Source organism: Anopheles coustani, chromosome 2 (assembly GCF_943734705.1).
Source record: "Anopheles coustani chromosome 2, idAnoCousDA_361_x.2, whole genome shotgun sequence".
Taxonomy (NCBI): domain Eukaryota; kingdom Metazoa; phylum Arthropoda; class Insecta; order Diptera; family Culicidae; genus Anopheles; species Anopheles coustani.
The window spans coordinates 21597739-21623009 of NC_071289.1; the positions used below are offsets into that span (position 1 = coordinate 21597739).

A 25271-nucleotide genomic window follows, 5' to 3' on the forward strand; every position below is an offset into this window, starting at 1 on the left:
CAAAAAAATTTAAACTAAACAGTGGTCATAGAAATATATTCAACTCGTTACATGATTTATTTATCCATGCAGGGAATTTACTAGAAGCTGGTACGCTTCTATCGAAAATTTGGAACCATAATGAATTATACACTTGTTGACAAACTGAATTTTATTTCCGAAGAATGTACAAAAAAGGCCAAACAAAACGATACCCCAATCGGCGGGAAAAACAATTTTCCATCACACAAACCGAACCCTTAACTTTCTTCTTTTTTGGATCATTTCCAAGAACTTATTTTTTCATCTTGCCAATGACGCCCTGTAAAGGAACTGGTGTTGAAGTACTGGCGCTTCCTCGTATGTGAATGACTATGTGTGTCTTCCCCCTCCGCACACCACACACTCCGTCCCTGTTCCACAATAATTCTCGGGCATGGCAACGCGGTCCGCACTTTTATTCCGGCGAAACGGGGGAAAAAACCAATTTTCATATTGAGAAAACTGACTCTTGAGATTTCAATTATGCGCGCACATACGCGGTCAGCCCCGACACCTACGGCACGAGGCACACATACACGGGGCTTCACTTTATGTGACCGCTATCCGTGCCCGCCCCCGCCGCACATCTCCGCGACACGCCGTCCCCCAGAATGGGCGCGTCCGTTGTCGTTGAATGAATAATGACGAAACTTTCCACTTTTTCCCGGCAAACCGGTGCAGGAAAAGCTGTGGCGGAAAATTTCACGGCATGGAAAGTTGAGGAAGTTTATCGGGCGGAGGCGGTTCTCGCGGGTGCTCACCTCCGCAACAAGGGAAGCGAAGGGAAGAACTTTCGCCGAAGCCTTCATAATATGTTCATATTTATGCTTACCTCCGCTGATACCATCCCCACTCCCTACTTCCCTGCACCGAGCCCTGTTCATGCTAAACCTTTTTCCATGTCGGGGAACTTTCTTCTCGTTCGCTCTTAAGCTACTTCCGAAACGCCGCGGCACAGGAATTGGCTCACTCGTTGAGAAAATGTTCCACTGCTTACCGGCACTTTTCAGCACCTTTCGCATCCACACACACATGCCGGCATACACATTGTCACACAAAAAGTTACCGCTCGAGCTGATTCGTGAAGGTTGATATTCGTTTCTCATTTTTCTTCGCCACCTTTGCCCCCTTCACCCACTCCAATCGGGCAGCGCCAGAGTCTGTATGAAATCTCTCGTCATTTTTTTCCACCTTTTCCACCCCCCTTACTCCAGCTGCCACCCACATGGAACACTAATTTCACATATGCGCTCGGAAGGAAGGCGACTAGGCGATGTTTCCATCGGACTGCCATCTAAGAAGCCGGTGGAGCGGACAGGGGGCCAAAGTCGGCGTCGAGGCGAACACACTCGCCGTAACTCGTTCGAACGATGGCAAAATCTGTCGCCCATATTTTATTATTTCGCTCCACCGGACTCCCCTAACCCCCGGCCCAGGCTTTCCGCTCCTCCCGTTCCGTGTGGTGACAACGGGGTTGGCCATTTTTCCATCCTTCTTCGCTCGTTGAATGGTGGTGCTTTCCTCCGTTGACGTTTCTCATTGTTGGCTCATGCTACCGCCGATCTTTGTATATAGGTTGAAAGCATATACTGGAGGTAATGCACGCGGAAGGACTCTCAGCGGAATGAACCATATTTTATTGTTTTCCCGAGCTTATTTTTTTATATCGCGAGATACTTTTTCTCATTCTAACTGTTGGAGTGGTCCTTGCCTAGAACGACATTCAGCTTCATTTATTTCACTTTTTAATACTAACGTTATTGTAAACATCTTTAGCAATTAAATTTTATAATTATATACTTTTCAAACGTTTCGTAACGTTTATTCAAACATATGTTCAAAGAAAAAAAGTAGCATTTGAAAAAGTATAAACAGTTGTTCTTTTCTTTACTATTGTAACCATTTTTACAGCACGCAAACCAAACGTGCAACGCATAAAGTAGACTTCACTGCACGCATGCTGGAACGTAGCCAAATTTAAATTAAATTCACATACACATATTGAAATCCCCCCTTCCGCAGCATCTCTCCTTTTGCGTCAACACGAGAAAACAAAGAAAAAAAAGGTTGAATAAAACGACGGTAGTGGGTTTTTGAAAACTCCAAACCGAAAAACCCGAACTCTGAAAAGAAGTGCAAAAGAGGATTTGAAAATGGAAATCCAGTAGCGAGGACAACTACAAATGCTACCGTTGTGTGCTCTGTCCCCATTAGAAGGAGAAATAAAATGGATTTTTTGTAGAACGTCCTGCGTGCAGTGCTGGAACGGTGGAGATATTTTGCAGAACGACAGCATCAGCTATGTCCGCTCGTTTGAGTCGTTTTGCTTTTCTCATCCTAGTCAACAGCAAGTTCCTTGACTCTGGTGCAAAAGCAAAAACAATATGGCCGAGGAATATTTCTTCTCCCTTCAAAGTAGAAACAAAAGATGCTGTAGTTATTGGAAAACGAATTTTTCTTACGCGAATGATGTGAAAGTTTTAGCAGAGCTAGGTTTTATTTCATTCTTTTTGTATGAAAATGAAAAATGTGTTTTGTAGGAAGGGCCAACACAGAAGTTATACTCTGTACAAGGAGGTAAATTTTATTTATGGTAAATGCTCCACTTTGAATTGTGAATAAGTAAACGCTATTCTTTTAGAAAGCAACTGTTAAGAAGCTAATCTCAACTATTTTATCCAATGGATTTCAAAATTTTCCCATTTCCCTAAAACACTTCACTTGCATTTTAATCCTCAGTAATGACCATCCCATTAAAAGAAAAACAAAAGTGAACGGTGAATAATGTATGCACCAGTAAAGTACTTTTATAGTACTTTTAACACTACTACACCAACGTCAACCATGAAGACCGGTCTGACCAGGGGACTCTCAATGAAACATAAGCATCGAAAATGGTACACAGAGCGAAACAAAATAGGAAGTAAACGGATATAAACCATCCATTTTGGTACTTCGCACCCTTTCGCCAAACCGCGTTTCGCCAACCTTCGCCGGGAATGCAAACTTTGGACAGGATGCAATTTTTATCGTTTATCATTATTATTAATGATGCAGGGTGAAGACCATAAAGTTGTTCTGAAAATAGCAAGACCCACTGGGATAAACTTTAAACTCTTTGTCTCTTTGTTTTAAGGAAGTTTCATTAGCTACGATGTGGGTTAAAAGAACTTTATTGTGTAAAGAATTTCTTATAAGAACTAAAACTTAAATTTTTATGTGTTCAACGAAATAAATAATGATTTTATGCTGTGAAACTGTGCAAAAATTGGTTATGGAATATATACTTCAATCTATTTAAACTTAAGTACAAACTATAAATGGTATCGATCGGAAAACGAACAAAACGTTCCAAAGAAAAACACAATGTCCACATTTCCGTCGGAAAACATTTCATTCCCCGCTTGGAGGAAAAACACCGGACCGGAAAGTGAACAGTCGTCCGGGACGGGGCCGGGAAAAGTTCACCGTAAAAACTCATTGTAAAAGTCCGCACGTAAGCTGGTATTTAATTTTAATGACGGGGTCCGAAAGTCAATTAATGTAATTTTTCCACCCCCACCCCACGAGCCCCTCTACCACCGCAGGGGCATTATGTTGCAGTCCGCTCGACTGTTTCCGGGCCAGTCCAACGCTCCCTACCACTGGCGCGATTGAATGGAAAACTAATTATATTTATTGGAATTGATTCCTTTGGCGGGGTGGAGGTGGGCTTAGGTCACCCAGTGGAGAAAAAAGGTGAAGCTTTGTAGACAACGAAAAAGGCTTTGGGGAAAAGCCCCATCGGAAAAGTGCAGTTCTGTTGGGAGAATTGAGAAAATAATACCCAAACCGTAACAGTACTGTCCGGAGAGGTGCAATTTTTTCTACTTGTACCATTGACGTTGTAAGATGTGTCTCAAAGATAAGAGTTATTATTTTCACATAGAATGGAATCGGTTTTTTACCTGAAATAAAAACAAAATATGTTTTTCTATCCAAGCTAATCAATAAACTACTCTCTCTATTAACTTTCTTTCCTGTAAATAGTTTTGTTCAAAAAAAGGTTTTTATAACAAACTCAAGACGTCAATTATTTTACCAAGCGATATTACCCAGTATGATAAGTCATAACAATTTATCATCATTTTACATTGGGAAGTTTATTCCCATTTAATTTTGTACGTGATGCAACGCCAGTACAAACCATGGGAAACTAAAAATATGGAAATTGATTCCTTTCACCACCCACAAAAACCACGCAGACGTACATTTTCAACAAACCCCCCCATCGGGAACTTCCGGCTTTTCCCAAGGAACCCAGCTGCCCACTCGAGCATCGAACGGGCAAAGCCAACCGATTAGTAACGATGAAATCGAAATCGATATCAAGATAAGAAAGGACACTTCACTTTGTAAAACTGAACCCGCCCGGCAAAGGAGTAACCGGATAGCTACGGGTTTCGTGCTCCGCCGTTCTTCTGATCGTCACTTCCTGTGGGCCCGGCTGGCCCGGAGCAGCGGCACTCTTGGTGATTAATCGTTCTTTTATCAGCGATCTCCAGCCCGGCAAGTGTTTTACAAGAGGTGGACCGAGGCGCTGCTCGATTCGCCACGTCGCCGGAGCCCGGTTTCGATTTCGGAAAGATTTATTCAATGTTTTGTTCAACCTTTTCCGTGCTCCCTGTCCGATGTTCGACTAGGGGGAAGAAAAAGGATTCGTTTTCCCTGTTGTTTAGTAAAGCAAGATGGAAAAACAGTAAAATTGATGTTTGTTAAGGTTGGTACACCAGGTATGGAATAACCGAACGTTGTATGTGTGTCTTTCGATCCACTTTCGATTTCTTCAAAATTTAACTTGCAGTATTATTTCACCAAATCAGGCACTCCTTTTCCGTTTCTCCTCGAAGTCGCCTTCTTCCGTGGCATTTGCAGTCCACAGCTTGGCCGTTCCTTCTTCTTTCCGTTGGAAAGAGCGGATCGTGATTTCGGTAGAATTCAATTAATTTTACTTCGCTTCACTTTGGCCACCCTCGCCAAGGACGGACAATCACCGGCACACATGTCGGGTGGAAAGACAGGTAGGACCTGGGTCTGGGCGGCCCATTTCGGCATATCGTGCCCGTGATTACACGCCAGAGGAAACAGAGGGGCCCAAAAGACACGAATTTCACTTTGGCTTACGGGTGAAAATCGGCGACGATCGAGGATTAGTAATCGCATGAGGCAAGGGCCGGGAAACAAAACACCCACACCGGTTTGGAAATGTCAAGACGCTGGTCGCGGGCGTCTCTGTTGGTTCGGTGGCGAAAAAGAACAAGAAAGGAAGCACACACGGTTTGCTGCCTAAGTTCCCTGGGCGGGAAAACCCGAAGCGGGTCGGGTCGAGGTTGTATGGGGCGGCGGGATGTGTACTCAAGGAGTTGAAGCGAATCTACCGTCCATGTTTGGATATGTAGATTACATTCGCATCCGAGCGTGTCCCACTCGTTGCCGCAACCACCCTTCCCTCGCATGGAAAACTCGTGTCCCACCACGGGAAGGATTCGATTCTTCGCACAGCAGAGTTACACGGAGCTTTTCAAAGGTAAAAGACAATCTCGTTATTGTTAGTTGCAGTCGATTTTATTTTATTTTATTTTTATTCTAGCATTTTTCCTTGAATTTTTCTTCTTGCTGCCATTTTACTATTCACTTCACTTCAAACGCCTCGCGCCGTCGGCAAGGAACTTATCTTATGCGTGTATGCCTCCGGGAGGATTTTCTTGCAAAGCGTGTGCTTCAGCTTTCAATGGAAGCTTCAGCAAAATGGTGCGACTTTCTCCAAGCCCCAGCACCCAGTTGACATGGTCACCGAATAGAAATGGAGTTCGCATGGATCTGCGGCGGATAAACGGCACCGAAAGATGTTCCGGCGTCCGGAGAGACACATAGCACGACACTGAAGAGTGTATTATTCCTCATTGTTGTACCACAGATATGATTGTTATTTTATTTCACTTGCCAAATGGGACGTTGAACTGTTGCTAGCCAAGCGGCCGGCTTTGGGAAAAGGCCTCGACCAACACGTGGCGGGTTTCATTTCACAAACAACATGATCAAAGGATAGAGACGTGCTATGTTTCAGCACGAGCTTTATTCTGTTCCATGTTGTGACATGTTTCGACGGGTGGTTGATGTGGAAATTAATTCGAAAATGGATTATTTATAAGTCGTATCTACCTATGCAAGATAAAATGATCTGAAATATTTTATTTATTTTTGTAAATCTAATATTCTCAATAACAATAGTTTTCCATTGTTGGTGTTTAAATATAATTACTCAAAACACGTTAAAGCTATGATTACAATCCTCAAGAGATTTCTTTTAAATCATTAACGATCAAAAATACCATTTCATGGGTTACAAGTTCAAATCTAAAGTGTAAAATTTAATAACATCCTAGGTTTTCCACCAGCATCATCCGGGAAAATGCGATTGACGTAGAAGAAATCCCTGAAACAAAAAAAGACTCTCCGCCCCGCCCTAACCGACCGCGCCAACTAATGGAATGGCTTAAGCAATTCCGGCGAAAGATTAAACCACTTGAAGAAAAGTTAAATTTCTCCATCGACAAACTGGGAACGAAAAATAATGAACTTTCCGTCCGATGAAGCGACTTACGGCTGACGGAGCCAAACGTTCGCAGGAAGAAAAAAAAACCAAACCTCCGTTAAAATATCAACCACTTCTCGTGCCATCTTCGACGAATTTTATATCATCTCGGGATGGAGGAAATGCGAAGAAATTTCTTCCCCCTTCCCAGGCAAGTTTTCCCATACTTTGGATGGATCGTATTGCAATTCTTGTGTTTTTTCTCTTTTCCGTGTGTTTCGAACGAAGAAAAAAAGAAGCACCCTCCCGCATGGAATAAACCCGGAGGTGGTAATGGCAGCAAACTCGACGCGATCTCATTAAAAATCCAATTAAGAAAATGAAGGAATGGAACGAAAAAAAAAAGTAAAAATGTATCCTACCGTGCTGAAGCACGCCTCGCACCGTGGGGTGAACGAACCGGAAGGGTCCACCCAGGGAAAGTGAATTCAAGAAAAGGAGGGAGCAAAAAAAAAGGTATCTAAAATTCAAATTACAACGAAGCGAAAACTCGTTCCTCCATCGAACGCGGGCTTGCGAACATTTTCACAACTTTCATCGTGCAGACTGTTCCGTTCCGTTTCGTTGAAAGAAAGAGGAGAAAATCGCAAACACTATACCGTTACACTCCGACCGATGCAAAAGAGGGAGAATGATGGGAAAAAAGCATGGAAATCCTGTCAAACGAAGCCGCGGGCCGAGCCAGACGGAGGACAATCTGAAGGATACACGAAAAAATTCTGCAAAATGATAAAAACGGCGACAGCGCAAGCGAATGGGAAAAAAGAAAGCTGAAAATCCAACGATCCGCGCCATAATCAAGAACACCCCATTCAATTTAATTATACACTGAGTGAATCGAGAAGGAAAGCGAAAAAGAAGTATACTTTGACGTTGCTGTTGGTTTTTCCGTTCTATCACGGTCTCCTACTCTCTCTTTCCGTTCCACTCTTCTCTTCCAGTGTGACAAGGAAGAAAATAGCATGTGAACAGTGCTACCCTGTCGTTCCGTATCATTTGTACGATTGGCTTCCCTTTTTAGTCATTTCATCCATTTGTCGTCCTGTCATCGTCCTGTGCGCGCGAACCAAACGTTATAAAGTGATATTAAAAACATTGGAAAAGTAGCGAGAGAGGGAGATGAGCGAAAGCAGAACCAAAAAAAAAAAATAATAATCGCCACCTCTTCGCACCATACACTGAAGTTACACTGGGGCGGCTCCACCCGAGGAACGGTCGGTTCCACTCGTGCGTTCGTGGCAAACGCGGCGGAAATTAATATTGCATGAACCGACCGGCTAGCGGGAGGAAAAAGGGAAACGGGAGGCTGATTTGGGGGATGCGCAGCTAGGGGAATCAAATCAAAGTGGCGGCATTTTGTTTTTAAAACGTAGTCCTTCGGACTGGCGACGCAATTAAATTCCATTGCCACCACCATCGGTGGAGGGGGGTGGGGCGGTATATTTCCTTTTTTTTCATTTTTATTCTCTGGTGGAAATGACCTACTCGCTGGAGAAGTGTCCTTCGAAGGCGCCAGCGAAGGGTGGGTCGAGGAAATTACTTTCATTATGGCTTCCATCTGATTGCTTCCCCGGTTTATTATTATTTTCTAGACGTATTCCTTTTTTCTCTCTTTTGATTCACTTATTCCAGCTTAATGCTTCAGGATTAATGAAGCCCGCATTTTGCAGAGGCCGGACGATTCGCGGGCAGGCGAAATGTAATCAGTGCTGATGGTGTTCGGGATTTCTTTTTTAATGTATTCATAAGCTTTTCCGATAATGACTGTTTTTAAATTAAGTGTACCCATTCCGTTGCGATGCATTTAATTAACGCTTTCCGTTGGAGAGTTTTCATTCAGTGTGTTTTAAAGCCATCGCAATAAAATTGCTGCATACTGCACACGATGTACATTCACAGTTTGAGACTCGGCCTATGCTGCATTAATACTTTTCTATTAAAAATAGGAACTGCTATTAAGTTCTTTAACCTGAAGCTTAACGCAGACAGCTTTTCAAATACGACCCACAATTCCCTGCAATTCGCATCGATACACTGTAGCGTCATTCACGTGCCTCAACCGGGTTCTACATCGAGTGACCGGAAATGGTAACCATTTTTGTACGGTTTGTCCGTGGCAAGCGTTTCCGTGTGCGCCTCTCGGCAGCCTGTTGAATCAGACTGCAATCACCGGGTGAAGTTTGAAGGCTCCGACAAGCACGGCTAAGGTATTCTGAGGTACCGATTCCCCGACACACACACACACACTGGAAAAAGCCGGAACCTGTTGTCTGCCCGGCAGACAGGTCGAAGCGGTAAACCAGAAAGCGCACGGTGAAACGAGCCATCGGGCTTCCGGCCCGGCTCGGTTTATGATGTTCTGTGGTTAAAGTCATGTTTTTACGATGTTAAAGAGAGCTTTCGTGGACCGCAAAGATTTGCTCGAAGGTGGAAGTGTCTTACCGGCGGATTCTGCGTCTTGTTGCTTTAAAGAAACAGGTTTTACGGGGCGGGTTTTCCTCGGAGCAGTCGTTTAGAAGGACATCATCGATCGAAATAAACTCCCCAAGAGTAAGGCGAAAAAGGACGCTGTCATTCAGCGGGTTCCCACCGGGTTGATGCGACTACGAGGGTAACCTTCTCCCGTCCTAACGACCGGAACGGGTGCAAAGATGCTGTGGTCAGCGGTGGAGAAAGAAAGAGTGGGGGGAAAACATATGTTCGAACGTCTCTCCCAGCAGACCTGTCGGCTCGGACACTGACCGGCGTTGTCTTCGGTTTTGCCCTTTTTGCCTCCATAAAGTGGCTTTTTATTTTCGTTCACTCCAAACTTGTACACCGCGATGTTGAGGAGCCACCTTTTGTTCACCTTCAAGGAAAATCTAGCCGAGGGTGGGATGCGTGCGTTCCACAAGTGGAAAACGGGACCGGCGGAAAACGTCACGGATAGTGGTCGAAGAAGGCAAGGCATGGAAGGTTAACCGCCGGAACAGAACGAAACGAAACGGAAGGCCCCTTGTTGCTCGCGACTGATGCCATGAACTTTGGTCACGGATTAGTTTGATACGTCTCTGTGCGCGCGTGTGTGTGTGTTTGGGTGTCGCCGCCTTCCAGGAATGTGCCCATTCCCGGAAACCGGGATTCACAGTTCACCCGCACACGCAGCATGACTTTGAACAATCCGTCGTGACACAGATGATGCTCGTCCTCGTCGGCTCGGCTCAAGCCGATAAGGATCCCGGTCAGGGAAGATGCCGGCTCGTCCTTGATATCTGACAGTTCTCGATTGAGGTCAGCACCTGTCTCTGGCTGCAGAGTACGTATGTCTACATCACCACCCTCCCATTCGTCGGACGTTCGCCTCCGCCAACTTGTGCGGGAGCACACAAACTGGGTCGGCCTGTGAACTGTGTGTGGCCGTCGTAAAACATCGCTTTATGCGATGGTGCCATTTTCGGTGGAAGGTCAAACGAAGTGCTTGAAAAGTGTTTAAAGTATCCTTCGATGGCTTTATTGCGGGGAGGTGCCCGTTTTCGGCTCGAAGGGTGGTCTTTAAAACTGAAATCGTGAGACGTTCTGATTGTGAGCATCCCTTTTTACGATGGTGCTCTTTGCTAACCTTCAATTTATACATTTTATTGCGAGTTTAAAGCAGTCGGTAAAGGCTGCGGAACGGATCACGTGAGATTTTCGAAAGAACTTGGTATAAATCGTAGAGAGTAATGTCATAATTTGCCATGATGGCTGAATAAATGTCATTAATCTTATCGCATATAACCTCATAGCATTATCAAACGTCACAGATTATATTTGTCTATACTTCTAAAGTTGATTCTACTGTTGTGCCTTTCAAATCTTTTGGCGAGGTTCATTCATATGAATCTTTAACCTAAGATTCATTTAAATGGACTCATGAATCTTTTGGGATTCAAATCGTCAAACGTTAATGAATCTTCATGAATCTTTCATTGATCTTTGACGAATCTCCATGATTCGATTCTCATTGGTGTGGATCATGCGACCAAAAATAAAAGAGTCTCCAAACCTATTTTTTGCTCATAAGTTTTCATCATTTTGGGATTCATGAATCTCTCATGAAAACATTCATGTATCTCCAAAACGCAAAGTTTCTTTCTGATTCATGATCTGCATGATCGGCAAACGATCTGCAGAACTGCTGTTTTGTTTTACCAACATATAAAAATATGTTTTTCTTCTGAATTGTGATGTTTTGATCATTTGACGACCTCGATATAAAGTGTTTGAATATTTGTTTGCTAACAAATGATTTGAAGAAATACATACACACGCACGCAAAGACACGTCCCAACACGGAACACGGTAACAAGATTTCGCTTCAAATCACTCGTATTTCAATCGACTCGTTTGCGATATTGCCTCGTTACCGAGCAGGCAGAATCCGTTTATTGGTTCGCTTTTCAATTTTGCAAATTTCAGTCCCACCCCCGTTCCCTCCCTCGTTGCCCACCCCTCTCCCTTTCGTGGGTCCCACAGACCCGAGTCATTTCCCGGAGTTGCGGCGCAAGTGGTTCCCGACTGCCATTTGCAATCAAAACCTCAACTTAAAAAGAAAATGTAGAGGCGCCCGAAAAAAAAAACCTGATCGACCAAAACCAAAGCAACCGAAGCTCCTTTTTTGGCACATGTATGCGCCACTGTGTATGTGGAATAGGGGGAGGAGGGGTTTCTTTTTTTTCTACCTCTTTGTTAGTATGTACGGCACATACATCTCCAGTGTCAACTTCAGTCATCCACGCGCCTCGGCGTGGCCTTCTATATATTCGTCAATTCCTTGCGCCTTCCAGCCGAAAACAACCACCCCACCCTCCTCCCCGCACCCTTCCACCCACGCGTTGCCTCACACAAACCAACGTCATTAAAATAATGGAAAGCCGTCGGCAATTTCCATCTTCACTCACGGTGTGTGACATGAGAAAGCTCTTTATTGCTCACGGGGCTTCTCGTTGACGGGCTTCTTTGATGGTGGTGATGATGGTGGCGGTAGTGTTGGTGATTGTGTTGGTTGAATTTTCATCTTCATCGTTGCCATGGGAAACCATGCGGATGAGTCTGTGCGAAAAAATAAAAAAAACTGCCCCGAAAAAAAAACGAAAGGAGGGAAACCGAACCCCTTTTCCCAGCGGTGCGCGGGTACGAGCGAATTGGATTCGCGTGTGCAAATTTTCCCTCCGCTCGGGGTTTTCCACACCCTTCCCGGCCTTCGCACAGTGGGACATCCGCGTTGCTATGCCCTCGTGGAAATCGGGTGGGTGTAAAATACCGTCCCGCCGGTGGTCGCGACTTCTTTTATTTCCCTGCTTTTGCTCAAATTTTCATCATCAGCCACCGAGCGAGGTTGCGCTAGTGCACACAAACACACACACACATACCGCCCGGGCGGCGCAATTTCCACACGCGCAACTCGAGCGTCGGGGTAGTTCCGTTTCGGCAACCGGCTTCCTCCTTCTCCACTAAGTTACCGACCGGAATGGCAAATGGACGGGTTCTTTTCCTTCGCGGTTTTTCATTTCTACTCTTCAAACTTCACCACACGTGCGCGGGATGAAGCGAAGGTAGCGCCACCACCAGGCGGCGTAGAGAGAAAGAACTGTGATGTGCAAAAGCGTCGCTCGGCGTCACCCCACTGTTGGAAGATGGAAAGTAAATTGATTTTTATTCAACTTTCTCTTCAATTTCATTTTATTTATTTACATTCTCTGTACTCCTTTCCGTCTTTTTTTCTCACTCTCTCTCTCTCTCTCTCTCTCGGAACCTCCGCAGTGGCAGAATCTTAGTGAACGTGCTTTTCCATCGTATTTCCTTATCGAACCTCAGCCCCGCTTCGTGTGGCTTCGATCATGGTTCGCGAAAATGAGTTTGATGTATGGCGGGATGGATGAAGCAAAAAACCATCACAAATCAAAAGTGAAGTACACAAGCACGTGGTAAGGCACTTTTGCGCATACGATCTTACGGTTACATTTCCCTTTGTAAGTGAGTGAGTGTGTGCTTCATTGTAGCGTCGAGAAGGTGTCAGGTTCAATGATCGTACTTAGAAACGCCGTTAGTAACACGAATGTTTTCCATCTCTCGTCAAGTAGACCGAGCTGTTATGACATTTGTACCTCATGTTGGCTGTTGTCGTTGGGTTGGATTAAAACGAAACACCCGAGCCCCGAATGGGATGGAAAGAAAATGTATTTTTCTCTCCCCCGTCCATTTTGGGGTGAGGCGTAGGGATTGCAAAATAAGTTCGAGCCCAGCCAGGCCACGATTACGCATTCGTAGTCACGGGTAACCCTCATCTACATAAGACATATAACCTCGTTTAAGACCCACACACACACACACCCGCACACAAACACACACACCCTTTACACTTTTGGGTGGATCGACTCCGCGAAAAGCGAGTCGAGCCTCATCTCAAACCTCACGTATGCAGGTTTTATTTCTAACGACGGATCGAAGAAAGTACAGCGAACGAATGAACAACGAAAGCGCGCCCGCCTAATCGCAAGCCTTTTTGCCGTTGGGAATGTAAAACGAAACGGAGAAACATTTGCTTCGCCTTTCCGAAGCCTCATGCAAAGTCCTACGGCCCGACGAGATGAAATCGAATGAAGAAATTGAACTTCACCAAACCAGAACCGATCGCGGGAACCGCAGGGGGAGGTAGATACATTCGAACGGGAAAGCGTTAGTAGCGGGGAGGGTGGCGTTTGAGTGGCAAAGATGCAAGAAACCGGAAATTCACGAGTCCAAGGGGGAAGACGCTAGGTTGGGAAAACATCCGCGCGCAGAAAAATCGAACGCGACGAATGGCAGAATTTCATTACATCGCTAACGAACGACGGTTGGTTTGGTTGAAGCCTTCTACCATGGGAACGTGATGGTGGGGAGGGGGGAAAGGGATGGGGCACGTGGGAGAAAAAAGTGTGTGGGAAAGGCAATGAGGCTCCCATATGCAAGTACATAGGTATGTCTGTTTCCAACCGATAACGATGCCGAATGAAGCAGCAGCCCGAGGGATTATTGGAACGTGGACGCTTTTGAACGTCCGTTGGACGGAAGCGGCACTCGGCAGGGGGTCGCTAAGAAATGGGTCAAAGGGCAACCCCAACCGGGAGTGGAGGCACTTTCAAACGCAAATACAAGCCCGGAATCTGACCTCGATGGTGCTTCTTAAGAAGCGTTCACACTCAAAGAATAAGTGATAGGGGAGGAAAAGGTTGAGGGAGTAAACTCCAAGGAGATGGACTTGACTGTGAGCATAAACTGCTAACGATGAGGTTGCTTTTGAGAAACGTGTCCGTTAATGATGGCGTAATAACATGTTTTACGTAACTTTTCTTGGCCATTCTAAAATTTCGCTCCAAATAATACCTTATAATGAGATTGGCATAGTTGGTACATAAAACGAGAAGTTTAAAAAAAACACAACTTGACCCGATGTTTCTAACATTATAATTAAATACAATATAAAAAGTACTAGCAAAATAATAAACTTCCAAGTATCGAGTTAATCCAAAAGTATAGTACCAATTAAATTGAAAACTCAAAGCGAGGATAAAAAACTTTACTGCGAAAGTTGTGTCTCTTTGCACAAGCTTCGCGACCTAAGTGCACGGTATGACGCTGTTGGGTATGTGTCCTGCAGAGAAGCACTCCAAACTTTTAATGAGTTCATTTGTACCGAATTTTGGGTCCGGTTTTTCGAACAACTCACGAGCTGACTGCCGGACAAATGATTCTGGTTCAAATTTAGACCTTGCTGTCTATCTCTCTCTCAACTGACCTTCCATAAAGCGATCGATTTCGTTTTCTTATAGTTTTCTTTTCCGTGACATGCATCAAAACTGTTGCTGTACATCGGTGCAAAGCAATAGACGATAAGCTGAACAACGTTCAATCAGCCTTAGGGCTATTTTTTTACATTTTCATGCTTTCTTAACAGATGAATTCACAGTCTAAAGTTGTGGGAACGAAATTGGGTTTATCAAGTGGAAAGGAATTTCATGCCTGGATAAAAATATTTTTAAAGTATAAAACTGTTATAAATGGTCTAAATGGATTATTAGTTGTGAAACATAAACTAGTTTACTGTTAAATGTACACTGCTTAAACTATACGGTTCTTTACAAACAGTTTTTAAGCACCTTTAAAAAGGGTAGAAAAACTATTTATCAATCAAATTCAACATTTTTCCATCATCGATAAACATCGATTCTATTTCATAAACTAATCATATCGAATTATACCTAACATCACGTCATGCGTCCACCGGATATCCCGGTCGCCTGCATCTGACAGATAAAAATGTAAATTTAAACATTACATGACAGAGCGAATTAATCTAAATCCGATACCAGATCGCTGCATGCACGCACATTGCTCTTTCGTCGGTTGCATTTATATTCCCATTTTCCCGCCGTCATTCCTAATCGTCCAGTTCCACAAAGCAACCACAACTCCCGCGTTGAAGCGTAATGTAAATGCGTGTGGTGAGAATCCTCTTTTTAATACTAACTGATGTACTTTTAAGCCCACACCCACCCGCACGTTCATTATTCGGTCAGCCACAAATCGGTGGCGAACGATGATGATGGCGGTGGTCAATAATTGAATTTATGCAAAATCGTTCTCGAGAGGTGCGAAACGTTTGGTTGGAAATTAAATTTACCACAACTTGCCAGCGTTCGCGAGGACCGGTTCGGACCGCAAGGACACGTTGGGAGCCCCAGGGAGGCGAGAGGAAGGTGATCATAATTTCCAACTAATGCTCACAAAGGTTTCCGGTTCGATGCGCGGGTTGGTGGAAAAACCCGCCTCATGTGCGCCTCGTATGAAATACGAGCTAGAGATGCATTATAAATTATAAATTACAATAATTTCGCCATTTCCACAGCTCGTACGACTGCGTGCATGAGGCTGGTGGTTATTATTGCCACGTACAACGGCACCAGTTGGAGCAGCGAGGATGGCATTGGGCCGAACGAAGCGAGGTTGCATAATGACGCGCTTCTAAAAGGCTCTAAATCACCATTAGACAACGACAAATGCAGCGGGCGTGTGTCGAGTGGATCAGCCGAAAATTGTACACCCGTGCCAAAGTTGGAGCACACCGCTGCCCGACACAAAGGGCACAGCAGACCCATGATTTTCTGAACCAAAAAGTCATTCCGTGCGTCATTCGGTTGTGCAGGAAAACCATTTCATTTTCATCCGAAAATGAACGATCTTTCCAATAACCCTGAGAAGGTCGGCACTTCTGCACCACATTCGGAAGGTTCCATTTTGGGGAATGGCCTCGAAGCGTTCGCTTAGAGGGAGGCGTTTCGGGACGAAATGCAAATTTTCTTCTATGTAAATTTGTCTGCCACTCGCACACTCGATCCCCGCCGCCTCCGGAAAAACGTTAGAGTTAAATGATCCATTCTCCGAACGCTCCAACAGTCCTGCATCATTGTGCATCCCCTGGCGCATCCCTTTTGTTCATTGCCATCGAAAGCACATTAGCACCCGGTGCACCGAGGAGAACCTTTTTCCGGGCGACCAACGACCATCTCGACGGCATTCCGGGGTTCGTTCGTACCAGCGACCAGGCGCCTCCACCGATTTCGGACCGAAATAAACCAATCTCTTTTCGTTCGCGGACGATCGGTGCGGCAACGGCCGGGGTGTAGCGGTCTCGTTTTATTCCTATCGTACGGTGTTTTCGAAATATCCCAAAGCTTTCCCGTAGGATGCCCCGGAAGGAAGGAACGCGAGAGGTCGGCCGGCAGCACGTTCATTCATATTTAATCTATTGATGAATATGAAAACTTTCAACATTTTCAATTATACTCATTCGTTTGCGAGAGCGGACCCCGGCTTGACGCTGGACCCGATGGTGGGTACGTCTGCTTCTGTTCTTTCCCGAGCTGCGCCGGGGCCACATTATGCTGCCGAGACTTCAGAAAAAGGTGCCTGCAGTATTCATGAGGTTATGAAATTTTGAATGACTAATGGACTAATAGGGAGGGCACAGCCGAGGCGGTATGACGGTAATCTCTTGCCACCGAGCTCGGAATGGCCCAAAAAACCGGGCACACAGAGAAGACTGACAATCAGCTGGGTGCGGAAAGCTGCAGTGGCCCTTTCCTGATACGGTCATCAGGTACGCTTGCGAAAATGGGAAATGAGAATCATCCCGAACGGGGATCATTGGGGGTCCTTGGGGGGTGGTGGGAATACTGACGAAAGGTGCCGAATGCGATTATCTGCAGCAAGAAACGTTCATTATGCGCCTGCATTCGCCTCTGATAATCACTCTGCCGCATCGAACGACTCGACATCGATGTCTTTGCATGTCGCATTGCTTTCGATTGATTTTATTATCCGTCGCATAGAAACGTGGGTTTGAGTTTGAACAAGATATGCGTTTTGTATCAAGTAAAACATTTATTTACTGAAGAAGCAAGGACTTATCTTTCAAAAAAGTTATCAATATAAAATTAACGGAAAATAAACATCTTTATTCAAGGACCTTTTATTTCTAAATTGTCCTTGTTTTCCTTACGTCAAATGTAACATGAATGCTTTCCACGATGTTACACTGTATCCACCATTTTACTTTTTCTACGGCCGCCTGCAACAATCTTACTACCTAATGAGTTTAACAAATTATATATAACCACCGCTACCTCTCCAAGGGTTTCCATCTCTCCATTCCACTCTCCAAAAGTCCAGGAAAGATGCAGCCAACAACCAATTACTCTCGCCCGTTCTCATCCGTCTCTCGATTCTTATCTACAACAGCTGCCCTTTGCCATCGTGAACGCCCTTTTTTCGTTCTCACTCACCTAAATTAAACCCCTTTCGCAATCCGGTTCCGACTACACCCGGGGAAAACCCGAGCCCGTTCACCGAAGGCACTAATTAGTACATAGTCGAAGGGTTTTGGGTTGGGCCCGGGTTTGTCGTCGCTTATTCTTATCATCAGCGCTGCTCAAATTATGCTGCGCGAGTGCGCCACCACACATACGAATACCAGTGTAGCGAAAAACAGTAGAAAATAATCGCCCTCGGTCCGTATTCTTCTTGCCTTGCCGTTACCGTATTCATCTCATTATATACTTCACACATTAGCGCACGTACGGGTTGACGGCCGAAGGAAATAAATGGCTAGCTCTTACGGCACGGGGCCCTTATCCACCCCTACATGCACACACAAACAAAGAGCCCCCACGCTCACCACCACCGCCAGCCGGTTTCCACAATACCGACCCGACTCCGACCGCTTTTCCGAAGATGTTCTTTTTGTCGCCGACGATCCGCTTGGGTCGTGGGGATGCTGGTCTCCCGGACTGGCTCTCTCCCCCTTGACGATTATGTTACGGGTTTTGTTTCACACTTACAGTGAGCTGCGCACACACATACACACACCCTTGTGCGCTCGTGGTATTTTTTACCCTCCTCCTAACGCCATTCTTCTTCGCGCGGTCCTCGCTAAACGGAGCGAGGAAAATGAAAATGAAAATGGGTGGACCATGCATCTTTCTTCCTCTTTCACCTTCAGCTCGCTGGTCGCATCCCTTTTTCCGCCTTTTCCATCAACCTTTCGCTCGTCCTCGTGACCCCTCTTCCCCTTCGGATGGTTGATTCATTTATTTTATTTTATTTTCCCCATCCGGTTTGTGCATTAGCAAAAACCATCATCGTCGGCTACGGCTTGGTTGGATGCTTGGTTTCTTGAGTGGAGGATTCTCTTCCACTTCGTTCCCATTAGTCCCTGGCACACACAAATACCCTAACACATACACCCACCTTACTACTACCATAGAGCCAATGAGCAACTCGGTTTTTCTCTTTCCTTCCGGCCAAGATGGGGTAGTATTTAATTTGCTGCTTTAATTAGGAGTGACGATGATATAGAGTGTTGTTCTCTTGCTTCCCCATCCTCCACCAGCGGCCAAATGTGGGCACGACCAAGACGGCGCATTAGCGCATAGTCAGCATCAACATTCCCCTATACTAATGGAAGCCATTTTGTTGCACGTTTTTGCTGAATCTACGAGTCTTCGGTTACTTCCGTTCGTATTGTTTTTTCCATCCATTACATTATCTAATTTTATTGAAAAGCCTTTTGCGACGGTTTGATGGGCGCTTTTATTCCTGCTTTGTGCACGGTTTCTTTTATCTGCTAATGATGTTTGCTTGTGCTTGTTTCTCTTTTTCAGAGACGATCAACAAACGAAGCTTTCAAATGGGGAGAGCACTTCTTCAAAGGAAATACAAAACGCCAGATCCGAAGGATTTTTTTATTTTTTGTTTATGGTAAGTTTTGTAAAGCTTTCGTGTTAATTTAAGCAATATATTTTATTCTGACGCTGTTTAACGTTTTCAGACACTTCAACAGACACGTTGGTTGAGATTGAGTTAACATAATCACTTCACGAATTACGGGATGCGGGATATACTCGAAGACGGACCTTCCAGCACCATCAACTAGAAAAAAAATAGTTGAAAATATTTGCCATCTTAACGAACGCAACAACGACTAATGATACCCGAAGCTGTGCTGTACATCGCCCCAAGACACAAGCACACAACAGCACGAGAGTGCGATCGATGCCAACAAACCTGAAACGACACACAGAATCTGCACAGCACCACCGTAGCAAGTTAAGAAAGGAGAAAGAAAACCATTTCGACGCGTGCAACAACATATTGTTACATCAACGAAGACAAACCACACGCGCAAGAAACCACATGCTGGCAAAGACGAAAACGAATTGAAGAAAACACTGCAAGAAAACAAAACGAAGCGAAGAAGATGAAAATCTACGCCAAATGGCAAGAAAAGAAAAGAAGAAGAAATGAAAAACACAGACACAGAAGAAATGCAACAATTAAGTTCCTACTTTAAAATAAAGAAAAAATGAAATGAAACATAGATAAAAATATACGTTATAAACGAGAGTGTAGTAATTGTACTATTTAGGCGCATGAATTTATCCCAACCGGATTGTTCGATGTTTTTTGGGAGTGAAAGGAGACGCGGAAGCGGAAGGAAAAATGCTTGACGGAAAAAAAATTAAATATAAACAAAACACTGACACAAACAAAAAACCATACACACACACACACTAACAGAGATAACGATGAGAGTTGAACATAACTCTATGAAACGTGAAGCATGAAAACAAATGTAAAGTTACTAGAGACTGAACGTTTGTCGTGGTGCTGTCAGTGTTGATGGTTGTAGCATTTGGTTGATGAACTCGTTAGGTAAAAAGGGAATGCGAACACCTTTCTTTATTAGCTTAGAATGAAATCACAACGGTAAGACAACGCGTCGCATAAGGTAGCAAGCATTTGAGTGCTCTAATTGGGATTGGAAAATATGTCCATTGAACCTCAAGCAACCTGTCGTAGGATTTCGGCGCTAACGGAACCAACAAGCTGGTCTCCGGACTGTTCTGCGCCAGAGATATACGACAGGATTGTCTGGCAAGGATCATTCTCAAACAACGTCCCAAAAAGATTGCGCTCACTGAAATGCGGCGCTTATCACAACGTCTGTCTGTTGAGCCGAACCTGCTTTTAGTCTGAGCAGAAAAGAACAGGTCGACCATTCCGTCGCTTCTATCGACACTTCAGCGCCAAACTCTGCGCCCAAAAACCCTGTCGTACCCGGTTAAACAGAACAGTTTTTGCACCTCGCTTGCTCTCATCTCTGAATGCTAAGAGATGAGAACTAAAATTCTACTAACTAATAATACATAGGGCTAAGGAGACGCAAACCAAACGGAAGAACGGCATTCGTTAAAAGGAGTTTAAAACACGAAAAAGGACGATGATAACGCTGAAAAGAGGGGAGGCGAAATTATGTGTAAGAAACATTGATGAATTATTGTATAAAGTGAGTTTTAGGTGAGGAAAGCAAAACATGCAGAAGAGATAGAGAACAAAAAACAACTCTGCAAACTCCATGGATCGAGTTGTACGAATCACCATTTAGAGTGTGTGTGTGTGTTTAGTTCCAAAATGTGCAACCAGCGTTAGAAAACACTAAACGAAGTCGAAGTAAATGAACCAACATAGGAACAGAAAAAATCAATCCCATACATGTGTTGAAATGATTGTTAAACTTCTAATAATGAAATAGAATTACCGTACACTCTTCCTTTTAAAAACCGACAGAAATTAAAACCATTCGGTCGGCAGGGTGTAGTTTTAACAGCAGAATCCGGAAAAGTGTGCACTCCTCACACGCGATAAGCCATTTGATGCGGGCGATTTTCGAACCATTGCGCCAAAACATGCCGTTCCCGATGGACGGGCTAAAGGCTTGAACCGTAAATTAACACCAAACAAGCGTTCCAAAGTAGTCCATTACACTGACAATGACGATTGCGATGATACTTAACATCTAGAATTGGCTTATTATACATAGAGATATTTTATAAAACTGAAAAAACGAAAAAAAAATTAAAATGATAAAAAATCCACAAAAAAATATTATTAACGAGTGCATATTAGAATGGGAGTCGGTTGCCCTCGTTGGTGATGACCACTCATTTCGCAGCAGGTGCCGTTCTCGAACGTACCGAATGATGATGATGATGTGTTGTAGGCTGCTTGTAACTAAACTGATAAATGTATGTAAATGAAAAAAAAACCCACGTGCAATGTAATGATTTATGTCAACGCTATCAATCAAAACGGAAGCGGATCGTCTGAAGAGTAGGTAAATTGTGCTTACAATTGCGAGGAAGCATAACTACCTTCTCTTCGATAACGTTAGGGTTATTCTTTGAAACGCGATACAAAACTTCAACCCGATCTCTTGAAGTCGACAGGAGAACGAATTCAAGTTTTACGCTATTCATGTAGGAATTATGATTCCCAAGGCGGACGAAATGAGATAGAAGTAAAAGAGATGAGACAAGTGATTATTAAACATTATCTAACTGGTCGCTAATGATATGAGTAGATTGATATTCAAAAACGAAGATGATTGTGGGTGACATCAAGCACTACTAATGAAAAGTTCCTAAAATGCATTCCCAACCCTCTGGCACACGGTGAAAAGTGGGTGAGGGGGGAAAGGTTTGCGACAATTTGCATTAAAATTACAGATTACACAAGCATTACGAAAACGTACTACTAGAAATAACCGTAATTATAAATGGTAGAGTTAGCTTGGGTTTAATCTTTTTATTTATAATATCTAAGTGATTGAATCTGTTAGCATTTAGAAATAATGAGAAGCTAGCTAAAGAAGCAGCAACATTGATAAGCGCGGAAACATGGAACGAGACGGTTCAAGCAGAGGGACTCATGGTGCAATGTACTAAAGAGATAAGATGATGCAATACACACAACAATGAACTTTCACAATTTCCAACACAGGTGTGGAGGAGTGAAACGAAAATCCGGAAACACCCTACTGACCACAGAAACGGTGCAACTGTAAGCAGTGTACTTTTCCAATCCACGCACATACCTTCAAATAAACACACACAAAATGCGTACCGTATCGTAAGAACAATCAACTGTGAGCATTTTTGAAAATGACGAACGAACGTAAAAGAATGTTGAACTTTTTTTCTACTTCAAATCCAATCAAGCAGAAGAAATGGGGAAGAATTGATCGTTGTTTCTTTTGGGGGAAGTACCAAACACACACGCACACATTACTCGTCTCAAATGCACTCCAAAAATGCGCCAAGAAAAGACAACCACGTCAAACATGCACAGTTATTTTACAAGAAAAAAAAACTATGAATACTCATTCCAAGCGAACACGCAAAATTGAAGAAAAGGATACTCGCGAGAACAACAATAATAGTTTAGTAGATCGAATTGAAATGCGTGACTGAATGTCAAGGAAGGTTGAAGATTGTGAAACTGGCGTAAAGCTGAATCACTTAACTTTAAAAGAAACCTATTTTGTTCCTATTTGAAAGAAAGATGTGAGGAAATGGTTAAAAAAAATGAATCAAGAGAAAACAGAAGAGAAACAAATTCACACAATAGACACATGCGGCAAAACTCCAAAAAATATCAAATTAAACCGAAACGAAAAAGGCTCGATTTGAAATCACACACACACACACATTTGGAAAAATCTAACTACGCAGCAGAAGGAAGCCAACAGATGAAGAAGAAATGTAGAAAAGACTCGACATATCATGAACGATTACATTTGTCCTCGCATTGGAAAAGTGAGCAAGCAAAACGATTTTAGCCAAGATTGAGATGAAGTTCTTTCACGTGTCAAATGTCAACAGCAGCACAGCCACACTGTTAGCTGTTTCAGCTAACTCACCACCCCCCTCCCGCCTCAAGATGGACCGAGCTACTAAACTAAGAGGCATCCACACTTAATGTATCTCTTTATCCTTCAAGAGTTGTGATCTAACCGGGTTCGAGCTTCCTAGAACACGTGTTTCGAGGAAAGCGAATACCCATTACTACAAAGTTCCTGTTCCCATTTGTCCGTTGCCAGATCCCAGAGGAAACGATCGGTGCTCAAAGGGAAATTTGTTTATTTATTTATTTGTTCTTTGGTTGAATTCTTTTAAATGCTGAACCCACAAGTTGATCAATGTCCCAGTTCGATGTTGATCGACAGGATCCGGAATTAGTTTCGCGTGGAAAATAATATGAACAGAGCAGTAAACTGGATTCATGTGGAGTTTCATTTGAAATTGAAAACCGCTAATAGTCACACATGTTTGAGGCAGGAAATTGGCTCAAACAGTTCAAACACCTTCCGGAGGACACTAAGCTAAAGCAAGCAAAGTGTTGTTCCTCTTCTTCTGAGGAAGTTGTTTGAATTGTTTCTTATTTTCCCCTCTTGTGTGCTTTCAGTTTTAAAATTCACATTACTGTGATCCTTGCTGGTATTCTGACCGCTTCTCATCTGTTCATAGAAAGCGAACATATTTGCGGATTCCACCGAACCCGGGGGTGAAACCTGGCATGTGTTGCTTGAGGTCACTATGTTGAAGGGTACCTACCAAAATTTAAATACTCATCGCAACAATGTCGTTGGTGACATCGACCAAACACTACCAGTTCCTCCGGACCATGTTAAGCAAAACGCAAATAAGACAAAAGAAAGCAACCTAACGAAAATGGTAAAAAGAGTTCCTACTAATTAGTACACTAAACAAAAAATGAAAACACTCGCTATTAATTATACGATCCGGAGTGACTGATTTAGTTTGCATTCGCAGCCACACGCCGGGCAAGCCATTCAGTTTCGTATTGTTTTACCAACTAAGATTTTGTTTTTGTTCGATTATTTTGTTAACCACACTCGTTTTCGCACTCCGGACATCGTTGAAGACGTTCGGTGTCTTGGACCTACTACAACGTTATTTTGAGATTATATTTATTACCCTTGCCTGCACACAGCACGTGAAGGTAAGGTTTATTTTTACGCGAAATTGTAAGAAATAAATGGTGAAAAGTAACTATTAGCTGTAGGGCTGAATCAAGCGAACCAAATGGCGCCCAAAGAAAACGGTCTTCTACCAAAGTCAGAGCATTTGAAAGTGTTTTACTTTTCACCACACTCAATTTGTATCAAAATCAACCTTTCAAAGAAAGTGCTCAAGCGCACTCGCAATCGATGTCAAACAACTTTACACACACAGTACAGCATATGGGCGACCCAGAAATAGAAATCATACTCATTTAGCAACGTAACAATATGTGAACTCCTAAAGAAGAATACTTTCAAGTAACAGAGAAATGATCACCTGTGTCTATTCATTGGTCGGGAAGTAAAAAAGCAAACATCGATACTTACTCTTACTACCTACCTATCCCCAGTCCCCCTGAATGAACACTAACTACAACTTATTAAATAACAGTGGCAAGAAGAAAGTTACTTAAACCCTAAACTTACTATGCTAACTATTCGAACGAATGCAAAGGTACGCAAAGTGACAAAAACCACACGGGGTGTGAGGAAGGAGAGAAAAAAACACACACACACGCAGAAAATCTACTTACATTGTATAAGATATATTGTCAGATGTAAAAGAAGAAAAATAAACTTATTTGGTAGTCAAGAAACGAAGTTTTCTTTTTTATATTTGTTGTGTAGGCACCTTGGGCGCGCGCGTAACGCTTCCGCTCAACCCTGTCCTTGTTGACTGGGTTTTCGATGTGGAGAGTCCTTGCCGTGGCGCGCTCGAGAAGATCGGCCCCGAGCCCTCTCGCTTCCCAACCGCGCACGGGCACGGACGTACGGCAGCGCTGGCCGCAATACACCGGATACACACACACGCGCGTTATAATTTTAACATGTAATTTTGAACGTAATTAGTAATAAAGTTTTAATCATTTTATGTAAACCAACAAACCATAACAGTGGCGACGAGGAAAAAGAGACCAAAGATTTTTATGTGTGAAAGTGAATAAGTGCGTGTGTAAAAATTCCGCCGAAGAGCAAAAGACGCCGTGAAGATTCAAGTCCGGCAGACTTGGACATGGAGGATGAGAATCGCCGTTTATCGCAGCCCGCCGAGGTTCCAGCATTTTTGCAAACGGCAAACGGCACGCCGCTTTGGCCAAACGCCCCAACGACGGAGCAGCCACCGAGTGTCCAAGCGAC

The 25271-nt window shown here is 43.8% G+C and overlaps 1 long non-coding RNA gene across 1 annotated transcript in view; it reads left to right on the top strand.

Moving 5' to 3' along the window:
• The window catches only part of LOC131263460 (uncharacterized), a 66771-nt gene extending 43486 nt beyond the window's left edge, over nt 1–23285 (top strand). The window contains exons 2-3 of the long non-coding RNA XR_009178255.1: nt 18874–18970; nt 19041–23285. This is a non-coding gene — a long non-coding RNA (uncharacterized LOC131263460). The remainder of the gene's footprint in view (nt 1–18873; nt 18971–19040) is intronic.
• Nucleotides 23286–25271: the final 1986 nt, after the last annotated feature.